The sequence below is a fragment of the Adiantum capillus-veneris genome, chromosome 8 (genome assembly GCF_014529385.1).
Source record: "Adiantum capillus-veneris isolate H3 chromosome 8, ASM1452938v2, whole genome shotgun sequence".
Taxonomy (NCBI): Eukaryota; Viridiplantae; Streptophyta; class Polypodiopsida; order Polypodiales; family Pteridaceae; genus Adiantum; species Adiantum capillus-veneris.
In genome coordinates, this window is record NC_140938.1 from 125,960,214 (window position 1) to 125,976,136 (window position 15,923).

General features: G+C 43.6%; 1 pseudogene across 1 annotated transcript; it reads left to right on the top strand.

Annotated features, from left to right (window-relative positions):
- The first annotated feature begins 3,901 nt into the window (after positions 1-3,901).
- LOC147452915 (uncharacterized) lies at positions 3,902-7,577 on the top strand (annotated as a pseudogene). The gene is made up of 2 exons (XR_015188935.1): positions 3,902-5,150; positions 5,342-7,577. The product of XR_015188935.1 is annotated as an uncharacterized LOC147452915 (transcript).
- Positions 7,578-15,923: the final 8,346 nt, after the last annotated feature.

The following is a 15,923-nucleotide window of genomic DNA, read 5'->3' on the forward strand; positions in this document are numbered from 1 at the left end:
CTCTCTCTCTCTCTCTCTCTCTCTCTCTCTCTCTCTCTCTCTCTCTCTCTCTCTCATGATAGCTACTTGTGTTCATTCTTCCCTATTGATAAGCAAGCACAGTGTCAATGCTTCAACGTAGGTACTTTCCTCCCTGTGCACAAGCATATGCTCATTTCATTCATCCCCTATCTAGTAGGCTTTACTGCATAGATTTTAGGAGGGGATGGGAGAGAGGTCATCTACAAAAGCGCCACAAAAAAGACACGAGGGAACCTTACAACATAAGGCTAATTTAATTGTTTGGAAATCAAAGTCACTCTCCTAACCTCAAATGAAGAATCAAAGTAATGGAACCCCCCCCCCCCCCCCCCCCCCCCCCTTCCCGGCACATACCTAGAGTGTATTTTTACATTAAAGTCATAGAATGAAGGTGTGACTCCTATTCGAGGATTTTTCTGTTCATCTTGCTAATACTATTAGTGCAATTGGTTGAAACAACACTATCATGCATGTATAGGACAATCATAGGAGGCAACCCATGGCACAATTTGGCATCTCCTTTTTTGGAGGGGATCTAGTATCTTAGACTGTTCTTGATCCAATGGGGTTTGACCTCATGACCTCCATGTCTCACGAAGAATGTTGTACCACTACGTAAGTGTGTGTGCCGTTAAGCAAGGGAAATGATAGCATTATATTCAATAGTTTTGGCATGTCTGTGATCCTAGTTCACACCAAGTTTTTCTCGGGTTTTTGTTAAGTTCACACCACCAAAATGTAGTACACGTAGCTTGCAGAGTTCACATGCAAGCTCACACAAAGTTCATATTTGTTGAAGTTTAACTGAGTTTAAATCTACTTCACATTCAAGATCAACGGTTGTGGATCTTTGCTGAAACATGATAACGCTTTTTGACCACACATACCTTTTAAAATTGTGGCAATATTTAATAACGAGGGGAGGCAACCATTGAAGGGTACATTGAAACTAAGCATCATCCATTATAAGAAACTGAGAGTGATGCGTAGTTGATTTTTGTAGTGGAGGTTCTTCCTCCAATAAAGGCAGCATGGAGGCACCCTATAGTTCTGAACCTTCTCTGAGATAACGTGTTTAGTAGCTCGAGATTGAAGGCGGATAAGTGGAGCAAAGGCTGCATAAAAGATGTTCACTATCTTGTTGATCATAGATAGGGCCGTAAGGGACCTTCAGGAACTCGTGAGGTAATGGAAATGTCGTATGAACTTGGAGACTAGAGGAATTAGGAGATTAGATAAAGCACTTTTGTGAGATTACTTTGTGAGCATAGAGGGTGAACTTAATTGATGGTAGAAACATAAAAATGGTACTTAGTTAACATGGCACGAATAATATTTTTGCAAGAGAGAGAGTTTAGAGAACATGAAAACAATTGAGGACCGGATTTATGTCTCGGGGGTTTCACTATGTGTAAAACTACCATATCACGTGCGATCAAGACATGTTTGTAAAACCCCTTATCTGTTAGTTTTGTTAGGAATATAATGTACCCTTTTCTTTTAAAATCTGTAAGTTTTTTTCAAATTTGAAAAAATAATGTCCTATATATATATTTTTGTAAGTTTCAAGAACTTTAAATACCCTTCTGTTGAACTCACGTGATAGGTTACATTTTTCTTAGGTGACCTCCCCGGGATTTATGTGGAGCCGGCAATCTCCCCTCCAATAGGCGTTTGTATTATAGTTTGCGGCCTAGGTGATGCAATGAAGATGGAAAGATTCATACATCACAAGCATAGCATAAACTTTGCAAAAAGCATTACTTATCCCAAGCCTCATTCCCAAGGCCTCAAACACCTTCGAAGGTGTAGAGAGCTAGCAAGGAATGAGGGTAGGGAAGAGGAAGAAGAAACCTTTCATAGGAGAAATAATTAGCTCCGCACTTATCATCACTCTTCTTGCTAGCATACATAATAGCATAGCAATGAAGATGGAGAAGATGGCAAGCTTAAGCATTGAAGCATCACTCTTTGTTAGATTTGCATTCCATAGCCAAGAGTGTTTGTGTAGGCTCTCAACTTATCTACTAGCTTGGAGAAGGAGATGGATCTCATGCACTTTGCACTTCACACAATGAGAGTGTGTGAATGTGTGTGGAAGAGTATACCCCTCAAGCATGCCCCCTACTTGCTCTCGCCAGCCCCCTCTTCTAGCACAAGCTTGAAGCTCATTGGACCTTCCCAGGCCTAGCCAATCACCTACAAGGAGCATATCAAGCAACAAGGGTAGGCTTGGGACAAGTGCCCTTGTTTCCCCTTTGAGAGAGAGGACTTGATAAATGCAAAAACATTAATTAATTCTACTTAATTAGCATTGGATCCCTTGGGAGACCAACCAATAGACACTCCTTGAGGGTAACCTAGCTAGGGGCTTGACATGTGTCGTACTTTCCTCTTGAGAAATTGGTGCCCTTTGGGAGAGAGAGTGATCAAACAACCACCCCCCCTACTTGCATGGCTCGCCCCCTCCTTGTAGGGATATGCATTGACTTTTGTGACACCTCAAGCCCCTCAACCTTGGGCGCAGTTCTCACCACAAGCTCGTCCCTTAAGCCCCTCAAGCTTGGGTTGGGTTCCCACCTCAAGTACAACCCTAGCATCTTAAGGATGACAAGCACCTCAAGCATCTCAATCATCAGGCACGACAAGCACCTTGGGCCAGGTTCCCACCTCAAGCACAGCCCTAGCTTACCTAAGGTCAAAGGACTTTTAACACAAACTATTGGAGGTCTTCAATGAAGCTAACCCTAGAGTCTTTAAGCTCCATTGGTTAGCCTTTCTCTTTGACACACCATCTCTCATTTGGACCCATTTACTATTGACCCTGTGTTGAGATAGATTTATATAAGCACTTGTCTATATTCTAACCCTTGTTCCCGTTTATTCTTCCACATTAAATGATCAGTTTGATATAAGAAAATCATTTGGGTTGGTTAGATATTATATTTTATGATATTACCTCTCTCTTGAAATCATAGGTGTCCTCGACTATGAGGTAGAAGCGATAAACCCTCAGTCATTAGTCAATGTTGCTTAGTGGGTGGAGGATCCCTTTTTACCCTACACCATCTTTCCAAGATGGATGACTAATCCATTTGTTGCTTGGGAGACATAGCTGCCACAAGCATGTTCTTTAGTCCCTTTCATTCTCCCAAGTAGAGTGACAAAGACTACTTGGTGTTTGAGAGACGTTGGTACAACCAGTTTGTGTCGACATAGGGAGAAGCCAGCAGCAAGAGTATGGCATCATGCAGGATGATGGTATCGCACTTTGGCAGGTATCAGATGCATTTTTTAGTAGGTTTCACAGTGATGTGTATGCCAAATGTTTCTTGAAGTAGACCGACAGGGGTTTTCAGGCTCAATCATTCGGGTCTTTTAAAGCGGTCAGATATTCTTGCACAGAATGGCACCATGCTATGTATGTTGAGTGCTTGCACTGCTTGGACAAGGTCCGAAATTGGTGATGCTTGAAGATAGATGGGTAACAGCTTATGATCAGGAGGCCCGCGGCACGAAAAGTGATCCTCGGGCTTGCTTCTAATCATTGGCAACGTGGCGAGAAGCTAGTCACATTTTTTATGAGGTGGTGGAGCTCCAAGATCGAAGTCGTGATGTGGGTGTGCAGGCAGTGTGGTCAAAGGGCAACAAGGTGTTTTTCCGGACTTCGGCGTTTGTCAACATGGGACCGGTCATCAAGTGAAGGTGTAAAAAAAGCATGGCCTTAAGTTATTAAAAGACAAAAAAGAAAACGAAGCTTCTGTCTGCAGTCGACGAGCTCGCTATGCAAGGAAAGGGCCGCCACATGGATGGTTTGCATGAGGTGAGGCCGTCAGGGGCTTGCATGGGAAGGCGACACGACAGGTGAAGAGACGAGGGATGGCGTGAGGAGGGAGAAATCCCGAAGGGGAGCGCGGTTTTTGGAGAGCCTCGGGGGCTTCTGATAAGGGAGAGTCGAGGTGGCGGGGGTGGCCAGTGAGTGCGTGAGAGGGAGGTGCTGCAAGGAGTTGCAGAGGAAGAGCCGACAGCCGCCATGGGTTGTATGGCAAGGGCCTGAGGCCTTGTGTGCAGGAGACAGGGAGAGACGAGGAGGAAACATTGTTGAAGGAAGGCGCTGCAGTAGGGCCGCCAGAGAGAGCTTAAAGAAGTGCTGCAGTTGGTGGTGAGTAGAGAAGGGTTGCAGGGGTATTGGGGCCGACAGTGGAGAGCCAGGGCCGTCTAGTGGAAGGAGAGGACCGCCTTGAGAGAGGGCTGCAGGGCAGCGATACAAAGGAAGGAGGAGAGGGCCTGAGGGGCCGCCAGTTGAGGTGGCAGACAAGAGGCGGCTGCAGAGCCGCTACAGGAAACTAAGCAGTAGAAGGGGCTGCGCATGTGACTGCAAGGGCCGAGAGCAGCCTGTGGAAAGCCTATGGAACGTTGACACCGAGGGCCGAGGCTTGCAAGCAAAAGTTGCTAGGTTGGTCGAGAGATGTGAAGGGTTGGTTTTGAAGCAGAGCGGGCAGTTGCACATGAAGACAAGAGCTACAAGGGAATGGAGGCCGCCAGGGGTCTTTCAATAAACCTAAACAAGGCAGAGAAGAGCTATTGGAGAATCATCGTGAGCAGGGCAAAGAAGGTGAAGGGCACAACTTGCGCCAAGAGAAAACGGCATCAAAAATTTGTTGTTTGCAGGTTGTGTATCTGGATGTGTGTTTGCTAGGGGATAGGGGTGCTGTGAGATCACTGAGCTATATAGAGGCATCGAGTTTATGTGCTGGTGGTTTTCCCATTTCCCCCTTTCCATCTTCTGGTGCCCCCACTGAGGACCCACTGATTGCTTCCTAACAAGGTGTTCGTCAGTCAAAATGAAGCAGGAGTTTGGTCCAGTGTTCAAAGGAGATGAGGATGCAGATGATTGGCTTGCCGATTTTGAGCTTTTTATGCTGTCAGTATTGCAGATGCCAGGTGATGAAGCGAAGCTCTAGACTCTACCCTTGGTGCTGCGAGGTAAAGCAAAGGTTTGGTTGGATGGCTTAGAAGAGGTGCACAAGCAGAATTGGTTCGGATTTCGCGAATAGTTCTTACAAAGGTATCGGAAGGTGGTGTCGGCTGCGGAAGCAGATGCAAAGCTCAAAGCCTTGCAGCAGGAAGTAAGTGAAAATTTCGATGCTTTTGTTGATAATTTTGAAGCTTGTTGGGGGGATTTTGTGGCTGCTACCCAAGCAACCAATGCGGGATTCTTTAAGCGGGAAAAGTTTCTATCATGCTTGCATCGTTATGTTCGAGAGAGGGTGGAGTATGAAGATCCAAGCACTTATGATGAAGCTGTTAGAGTTGCCAGAGCAAAGAGTTGAGAGAGGGTGGAGTATGAAGATCCAAGCACTTATGATGAAGCTGTTAGAGTTGCCAGAGCAAAGAGTCGAAAGATAAAGAAGAAGATGGAGGCAGGATTGTTACAGTCGGCAATCACGACAGCCGGTGGACCTAAGCCCAAGCAGATTGATGAGCATCAAGAGGTAAAAGCTCCTTTTTTTGTTGATATGCATGTAATCAAAGCCCGTGAAGATGATGCCAAGCTAGAAGATCTAGACGAAGTGCCAACCAGGGCTCAAAAGGTGCAGCGAAGCATATTCAGGGTGCCACCCAGTTTGCTTCCTCAAGAGAGCGAGGTCGTAAAAGTTTTTCAAGAAGAGGTGCCAGGTCTAGAGCCAGCAACGAGGCTGACAGCCAAGGTGCAAGAATTGACAAGTGCAGAAGAGGAGTTTGACAGCTCTCAAAGATCTAGTAGCAGTTTGGACACAGATAGCATGTGGGAGACAGAATCTTGGTCTTCCAGGTATGAGACCTATGATGTTTTTTATGTGAATGAAGTGGAGAACAGTGTATGTGAGTTGCCTGTCAGCCATTTGGAAGTCGAGGAGACGCATAGTGCAGGTGTGGAGATTCCTTGTGTGAATTTGCCAGTCGAGCAGCCATCTCATGGTGAGTCCCTATTGGAGGAAGAGGTATGGTTTGATGGTGTATCAGACTTAATTGAAGAGCAGGTTTTTGAGGATGGTTCGCAGGAGATAGAAGCAGAAGCGGAGGTATGTTCACTTGATTTGTCTATGCAGGGGGTAGGGCAACCTTGCCTTGAGGGGCATGTCGAGGTGCACGATCAAGTTTCAGAGTTTGTGTGTGTTCGTGGAGAGTTAGCTCCAGCAGGTGACTATGGAAGCTGATACAGGTGCAGCCTATGAGCGAGAGGCTCCATGCAATGAGGAAGGTGCCACCGACCTTGCAGGTGATGAGGTCTTTGAAGAACAGGTTGTTGTTCTAGCAGGTCATGCTCTTGAGGATAAGAAGGTGGTTTTGGTGCCGTTTACAGAGGGTTGGGATACAGGTTTGCAAAGGGATCAGGTTTTCTTGGCTATGCAGCTGGTGGAGGCAAATGTTAGGGCCTTGTTTTTTTATGTGATGCTATGGATACATGTGTTATGGGAGGTTGCTTTACAGGTGTCTTTGTGTCAGTGGCAAAGTTTTGTTGAAAAAAACTATACTACAGGCGGTTCTATAGCAGATGGCATGATAGAGGTTTATGGTACATGTGTTTCAAGTGAGCAAAAGCATGTTTATGGTTGGCAGCAAGGGTTATGGATGCAGGGTGATGAAGCTCCATGCTATGAAGAGCTGGAAGGATGGCCTGTCTGTTGGCCTACAAGTGCAAAGAGCAGCTTCTGCAATGGGCATATTTTACAAGTGGATGGCCACGGCCATGGTTTTATTTTTGATCCAGGTGGACTCTATGCCATGCTTGGGAAAGCTCAAGGCTTTCCATTTGACACTGGCGGGTGATGCAATAGCAGATGCTTTTCTCTCTATATCTAACCTATCTATATAGCCTCTATATTATCATTTTTCCTATGCAGTCTATGTAGCTATTTTTATCATTCTCTCTATACATACTTATTTTACCTAAATAATATTGTGGTTGAGCATGAATGTTCAACGAGGGGGTGGGCAATGATGGTACAGCCACTTTGTGTCGACATAGGGAGAAGCTAGCAGCAAGAGTATGGCATCATGCAGGATGATAGTATCGCACTTTGGTGGCAGGTATCAAATGCATTTTTGAGCAGGTTTCACAGTGATGTGTATGCCAAATGTTTCTTGAAGAAGACCAACAGGGGTTTTCAGGCTCAGTCGCTCGGGTCCTTTAAAGCGGTCAGATATTCTTGCACGGAATGGCACCATGCTATGTATGTTGAGTACTTGCACTGCTTGGACAAGGTCTGAAATTGGTGATGCTTCAAGATGGATGGGTAACAGCTTATGATCAGGAGGTCGGCGGCACGAAAAGTGATCCTCTGGCTTGCTTCTGATCATTGGCAACGTGGCGAGAAGCTAGTCACATTTTTTATGAGGTGGTGGAGCTCCAAGATCGAAGTCATGCTGTGGGTGTGCAGGCAGTGTGGTCAAAGGGCAAACAAGGTGTTTTTTCGGACATCAGCGTTTGTCAACATGGGACCGGTCGCCAAGCGAAGGTGTAAAAAAAGCATGGCGCCGGCCTTAAGTTATTAAAAGCATGGCGCCGGCCTTAAGTTATTAAAAGGCAAAAAAGAAAACGAAGCTTCTGTCTGCAGTCGACGAGTTCGCTATGCAGGGAAAGGGCCGCCACATGGATGGTTTGCATGAGGGGAGGCCGCCAGGGGCTTGCATGGGAAGGCGACACGGCAGCTGAAGGGACGAGGGATGGCATGAGGAGGGAGAAATCCCGAAGGGGAGCACGGTTTTTGGAGAGCCTCGGGGGCTTTTGATAAGGGAGAGTCGAGGTGGCGGGGGTGGCCAGTGAGAGGGAGGTGCTGCAAGGCGTTGCAGAGGAAGAGCCGACGGCCGCCATGGGTTGTATGGCAAGGGCCTGAGGCCTTGTGTGCAGGAGACAGGGAGAGCCGAGGAGGAAACATTGTTGAAGGAAGGCGCTGCAGTAGGGCCGCCAGAGAGAGCTTAAAGAAGTGCTGCAGTTGGTGGTGAGTAGAGAAGGGTTGCAGGGGTATTGGGGCCGGCAGTGGAGAGCCAGGGCCGGCTAGTGGAAGGAGAGGACCGCCTTGAGAGAGGGCTGCAGGGCAGCGATACAAAGGAAGGAGGAGAGGGCCTGAGGGGCCGCCAGTTGAGGTGGCAGACAAGAGGCGGCTGCAGAGCCGCTACAGGAAACTAAGCAGTAGAAGGGGCTGCGCATGTGACTCCAAGGGCCGAGAGCAGCCTGTGGAAGGTTGACACCGAGGGTGGAGGCTTGCAAGCAAAAGTTGCTAGGTTGGTCGAGAGATGTGAAGGGTTTTGAAGCAGAGCGGGCAGTTGCACATGAAGACAAGAGCTACAAGGGAAGGGAGGCCGCCAGGGGTCTTTAAATAAACCTAAACAAGGCAGAGAAGAGCTATTGGAGAATCATCGTGACCAGGGCAAAGAAGGTGAAGGGCACAACTTGCGGCAAGAGAAAACGGCATCAACAATTTCGGTTGTTTGCAGGTTGTGTATCTGGATGTGTGTTTGCTAGGGGATAGGGGTGCCGTGATATCACTGAGCTGTATAGAGGCATCAAGTTTATGTGTTGGTGGTTTTCCCCTTTCCCCCTTTCCAACGTCATCATCACAAACATGATTCTAAGAGTCCATACTATTTAAATTTGTGCACAATAAAAAGAGAACTAGTACTATAAGACAAAAACATTGGTTATTTAGAATTATGTTGTATATTTGCTTCCTCTAATGTGGCATTCTAAGCATTGGCAAGGTTCATACTATTCTTAAGTTGTATTCCTTGCATCCATCTAGCATCTTCAAATTTCTGACTTTAATGAGATATCGTCGACCATGTCGTAGTACCATGTCTTCATGCCAAAGGATAGCTTCGGGTTGTAGCACCTCTTCTTGGTCTTCAATTTTGGGAGGGTCTTCAATAATTGGTTCACTTGGTGGCTCTCCTTTGTAGGTCTTCAGTAGTCTCACATGAAAATCATTGTGTATGGGCCAATGGTTGGGCAACTTGAGTTGATAAGACATCTCGTTGATGGGCTTCAAGATTTGGAAAGGGCCACAGTATATTTTTTCTAGTTTAGCATATTGCTTTTGATGACACGTAGGATTTTTGCCCGTCGTTTGTCTTAGTCAAGCCTTAGGAACTTAAGTAAGACCCAATCATTTTCTTTGAACGTTAACACTAGAATGGTAACCTAACAGGACATAAAAGTGTCCTTTCAGGTTTTTGGAAAAAGATTCCAAAATCACTACATATGGAAAAAATGAGAAACTTATAAGTTTTCTCATCCCTTGGTCACTACAAGCTTCCAAAGTTGATGGACCAGTGCATTTTGCCCAAAACAGCAATTTCTTACGGTTGATTGCATATAAATTAGAGTGGAGATTTTTGTAGGACATGAGATAAAATGCCCCGTTAACTTCAAATGGGTTGGTGATCAAAACATATGGTTGCTTTTACCTCATTAATTTTCTTTTGGACAAAAAAATTAGGTACAAAAAAGTTGCATTTTTGCCATTTTGCGGACCTATTATCAAAGTTTCTATAGTCACGCTCAATACAGATACTATATACATGTTTTCTTAGTTCCCTTTGGGCCTTTGGATTCAAAATGAGCCATGGAGGATGTCAAAAGGATAATAATGGATCTCTTACTAAGTGGAACCTTGGGGGCAATGATAAAGTGCTAAATATAGCAAACATGAAAAAAACTGGGTTTAGCATTATGACTCTAGAAAACCATAGAAACTGCTCAATATGTAGCCAAGTTTGTAGTCTATGATTAGATATGGTTACTACCTACAAAATACACACAATTGGCCTAAGAAACTAGCAATATCGAGAAAGTTATACTTGCTACTCTAAAATGTATCGTATTCTTCAGCAATAAAAAAACTCAACCATCATCATATACTATGCTATATAGTATATTAGGTCCCCCAAAACTCAAGAAAGATTAGCTTTAGGTTATACATTACATTTACACAATGAAAATTGAATTTGGATATCAAGAAAGCCACCAAAAAAATCATAAAAGTGCTAATTTTGACCAAAAAACCAGGATTATGTAATTCTTGTAAGTTGGTCATAACTTTCAATTTTAACACTTAGCTCTCCGTGCAAGCATCAAAACATTTTGATAACTATGAATGCCTAACCTCTAGCCATCTAAACCTCACAAACATGAAGTAAAGAGTGGTATAGTTACCAAAAATTGAAAAAAAGCCAAAAACAGGACCCGTTTTTCACACATTATGCAAGAGTAAGGTTAACTGTGAGATCGACACTCCAAAAAAATGTCAAGTTTTTTTCACTCATAAGGAAGCTTTGTGGATATATAGCACCTAGAAATTCATTTTCATACTCTTCAAATAATTCAAGCAAATTGGTCACTTAACAGTGTCCTGTTACCATTCTAGTGTTAATTAAGGCCCTTTTGTGCTTGTCAGCAACAGCTTTTTTCCTTTGTTGAGAGATGGATATAGACTCCTTAATCTTTTGAAACGATTTTTGTAGGTCACGGCTATACTCATCAGCAGCAAAGGTCTTCCTATGTACTTCGAGTAGCAAGGGACTTTTAGGTCTTCCCTCAATGATTTCAAAACGTGCTTTTCTCGCACATGTATGTACAATATTATTGTGGACGCATACTCTACAAGAGGTAAGTACTTTTCTTATTGTGAGCATTGATCTATTTTTGTACCATAAGTCTTTAGTAGATTGAGATCGTAAGATTGGCTATCTCACTTTGGCCATCCGTTTGTGGGTGATAGAGCAAAGAGAAATTCAATCTTGTTCCTAGATTTTCAAAGAGACTTTCCAGAAATTACTGGTCATTGTAGGATATTTATCTGACATGATGCATGTTGGTAATCCATGGTGTTTGAAAATCTGTGATACGAAGAGAGTTGCCATTTGGTGTGCCTTAATATTTTTTTTGACAGGAATAAAGTGTGCTTGCTTGCTAAACCTATCGACTATTGACCATATTTCCTCATTTCCATGGATAAACTTGGGTAATCCAAAGATGAAATCCATGGATATACTCTCCCATGGTGAATTTGGGATAGGCAATGGTTGGGGTATTCTAGGTTGCTTCCCTCTATCATACTTGTTCTTTTAGCATACTACACATTTTGAAACATACTCTTGTATGTCCACTTTCATGGTAGGCCAATAGAAGTACGTGTCTACTCCTTGGAGAGTAGGTTGAATGCCTCTATGTCCCGCATAGGGAGGAGAATGCGATTCATACGTGACTTTCTCGCGAAGGGAATGGTCAGTACATAGTCTATTGCCATGGAGAAGATAACCATCCTGGAAGGTCACAATGGTTCCTCTTTCTTCCCCAAAGCAAGGGCTGACATTATGTTTCTAAAGTCAGGTCATTAGCATACTCATCTCTCATAGAAGATAGATCATTGTGAGTTGCTATAGAAACCGCATTAACCTTTGGTCTTTGTGAAAGTGCATCTGTCACTTGATTGTGCTTATCAGTAATGTGAGCAATATGAAGATTAAATTGCAAAAGAAAATTTACCCACCTGTTTGTTTGTTGGAAAGCTTGGTTAGCATCATGAAGTACTTGAGACTTTGGTGGTCGGTTCGTAGAATAAATGGAGTCCCCAATAAATAGTGCTTCCATGTGTCTAGGGCTTGTAGAACAGCTTATAGCTCTTTCTCATAAATTCCTAAGACGCATTCATCTGTATTGAGCCTTTGGCTCTCATATGCTATGGTATACCCTTCTTGAAGCAGGACTTCTCCAAGGCAATCACCACAAGCATCACATTGGACCACCTCAAATGGCTTTCAGAGATCCGGAAGCACAAGGACTGGTTGGGAGAGGTAAGCTTCTCTTTGAGCATGTCAAAAGAATTTTGTTCCTTCACGGTCCATGAATACTTAACGTTCTTCTTTGTTAAGTCATGTAATGGTGCTGCTATTTGAGAAAATTTAGATATGAAGCATCCATAGTATGCACACATACCAATAAAGCTTCTTAGATCATGTAGATTCCTTGGATTAGGCCATGCTTTTACTACCTCTAACTTTGATGGGTACATCCAAATACCATCTTGAGAGATAATATGACCTAAGTATTCAATCTCTTGAAGAAAAAATTCACTTCTCTTTTGGTTGAGAAAAAGATTGTTCTCCCTCAATGCTTGAAAAATCACTTGGAGATGTTGCTTGTGTTCCTCCAAGGACTTGGAGTAGATGATGATATCATCAAAGAACACTCTAATGAATTTATGGTAGGATCTAAATATTTTCTCATTCATTGATTAAGCGTGGCAAGGCATGACTAGATATTCATAAAGACCAAATGTTGTGCAAAACCCGGTCTTTAGGAGATCTTCATCCACTATCCTTATTTAATGATAGTCACTTTTAAGGTCAATCCTACTGAAGTAGGTAGATCCTTGTATCTTATCAAACAGATCTTCTACCCGAGGCATGGGAAACCTGTTTTTGATATTGATATGGTTTAGTGCTCGATAGTCCACACATATATGGTATGTACCATCTTTCTTTTTCATTAAAAGGACTAGAGAACAAAAGGGAGAGGAGCTAGGCCTCACCATCCCTTTACCAATTCTTGAACTTGCTTCATGATCTCCTCTTGTTGAGCTTGGGAAACTCGATAAGGAGGGTTTCTAGGTGGTGAGATTCCTGGTAGGAGCTCAATTTGACGGTCATCATCCCCTCATTTTTGAGGAAATTCCATAGGAATATGATCGATGAACACATCTTGGAATCCTTTTAGAAAGTTAGACAAGTTTAACTCTTCTTGAATCCTACCATTTACATTTGATGAAACATTAAGACCTTTTAGGGACTCTTTGACAAAAATCATGTATGCAAAAATTTCACTCTTCATTGATTTATCTAAACCAGGTGAATTTACAAGTGGTATAGTACAACCAAACTCACTGGCATGTATATACATTTTCTTTCCCCTATAGGTGAAGTAGATTCTCCTTCAGGAAACTTCATGTCGACATCCATGCGGTTGAACCATGGTGCCCCTAGGATAGCATCCTCATCATGGTGGAGAGGAGAGATGAAAATTTCTTCTTTGTCAACATAGCTTTGGACACAGAGCCTCAACTTCCCAATCAAGGGAGTAACGGAGGCTCGCTGTCCCTTGAAAGTAGTATCGGCAGTTACAACAACTCCCATCTCAAAATCTTGAAAGCCCAAATTGGTGGAAACTCCATTGATATGAAGTTGTAAGTAGAGCCAGGGTGAAATAAGATAAAGGCATCATGCACCCTTACCTTTCTCCAAGTATAGGAGAGAGGTGATCCTTTGCAATGAGCGTCCTCTTTTGGAGCTTCAATGGTGGAAGCTCTAGGAGTCTCATAGCGGGCATTTTTCTTGGGGCAAGAACGATAGCCATGTCCTTGCTGCTCACACTTAAAACATTTATGGTTTTTGCAAAAAGCTTCCAGCTCTTTAGGAGAGAGTTTGTTTTTACCTTTGTTAACTCCCTTCTCCTTGGACCGATTGTTGTTGTTGTTGTTGTTGTTGGAATTGCCTTGGGAAGAATCTTGGGCATTGGTTTTCCCCTTTGCATCATTTTTGTCTTTGTTTTCCATGGGCTTGACATTCAGTCTAGCCCCTTGTTGGAAAAATGACGCGCAAAGTAACCATGGTGTAATGGATTACTTCGGTTATAGAACCAGGCTGTTGAGAGTTGACGTACTCGGCCATCTCTTTAGGTAATCCCGCACAAATGGTTGCTTTTGCTCGACAAAGTCTATCTTCTGGAAGACAGTAGCCTTGAGATGTAAATACCAAAACATGTCTACATATTTGTGGATAGACTCATGAGAGAGAAGCTTCAAACTACACCATTTGGTGAGCACTTTGTCCTTTGCATCGCTTGCAAGAAATTGCTTCATGATGGGAACTCGTAGAGTTTTACATGTCTTTGGGACTAGCCCATCATTAACGAGCCGATTTTTGGAAGTGCATAGCTACATGGTGTAGCTTGGAAGACTCCGTGAAGCCCTTGTCTCCAAAGGCCGCATCAAATTGTTGGATGAAGGTCAATACTTTGTCGGTGGCATTAAAGATTCCATCATAGGTGAGAAAAGAGATACTCTTTTCTCCCTCTTTGAACTTCTTGAGCTTTTGTGACCTTTGCCATGTAGGGAATGATTTGCGATGTCCTCCCCTCATGTATTCTCTAGGAGAATAGCCATAGCTTTCGTCGGAAGAGGAGGAAGGTGAAGAAGAAGAAGAAGAGGGTGACATCTTTCTTGCCCTTTTCTTCCTTTCTTTCCATTAGGAGAAATATGGACCTTGCATGGGCCTTGTAAGGACTCCTAATTTTTAGGGATTAAGGCTAATGTTGTGTGGGGTTTAGGGGGCAAGGGCATTGAAGAAGGTAGTTTTGAGTAGGCTTTTCTAGCTCTTTTTTAGACAAATGTAGGATGTGGACCTAAGGGGTTACTCTCTCTCTCTCTCTAGCTTTTTTTAAAGTGAAGGAAGCATAGGGGTGTGACCACATCAGCAAAAACGTGGGTCACTAAGAGTCATTTTTACTTGTTTTTTACTTAAAACTCCCTCCCAACATATATACATATCCAAAAATCATTTTTTGACCCATTTTTTAACCCACAAGCTTAGAAAGTCCATTTTTTCAAAAATCTTTTCTCCCAAAAAGTAAAAAATATTTTGTTCTCTCCTCCTCCTCCCTCCTCTCTCCCTCTGATCCTCTCCCTCCCTGCCCCTACCTTCCTCCTCCTCGCCAATCTCTCCCTCCCCCCCGTCCCTCCTTCTCTCCTCCCATCTTCCTCAACCTCCCTACCCTTCCCCCTCTATCTTTTCATCATTTGCTTCCTCACGTAACAACTTCCATGGTGCTCACGGACATCACAAATGGTTTGCTTCCACCACCACGTACTCCACACACCAAAAGCATACATATTCGCTTACCCATGGCATTTGCACTGAATACCACTAGTGAGGGTGATCAAAGTTCATCACAGGAATGTCACATCGCTTGTGAGACCAATGTTGACATTTGGGTGGATGGCCATTTGTACCCTTACGATCCTATAAGCCGCTTCCATCCACCGTTTAATAGCCTTTCTACATTTCTTCAATTTCTTGGGAGGGGAGAAGCAGGCTTGTTAGGCTATTGCAAGCGGTTGTGTATGGGTGCAGGTGCTTCTTTGCACATGTGGATGCACGAATGTCAAGCTCTTGACCTCAAGACGACGGCATTACAAGAGAGTGTTGCCTCTTCGGAGAGGGTGGTTAAAACTCTTGAACAACAAATGCAAGAAAAAGAGTCCCACATCCAGAAGCTTACCAACACCATCACATACTTGAAAGAAACACCCCTTGGTGCAAGGAAACGCAAACGCACATATTCATCCATTGAAACTCTTGCACATTCGGGAGGAGCACGCAAACGACGAGTTACAGCCACAAGGTGATTTGGTCTTTACTTGCATGATGCATTATTACTTCACACTATTTTCTAACATTTATGTTTATATATTGCTAGAAACTTCATCAAGGAGGCATGTGGTGGAACAAGACAAGATGATCGAGTCAACCTTCTCACTAGTTGTCTCAATACCCAGGATGTGATTTCTATCTTACAATCACCTGGAGGTAAGCACATTAAGGATGTAGTCTCCAAGGACCTGATGCGTAAATTGAGAAATGTGGTTAGTGATGATTACGTGAAACAAGCTTGTGATGAGGCTAGAATCAGCACCAAAGCCTATCAGGCTATTTTTCAACTCCTAAAGGATGCCCTCAAAGAACATGGCATTGTGGAAAACCTATTTCCCGTTCCTCACAAGTTCAAGCTCGCAAAGAAGGACACAAATGAAGATGTGTTCTCCCTCATTGGGACATACCTACACATTGAGGACACAATGCCA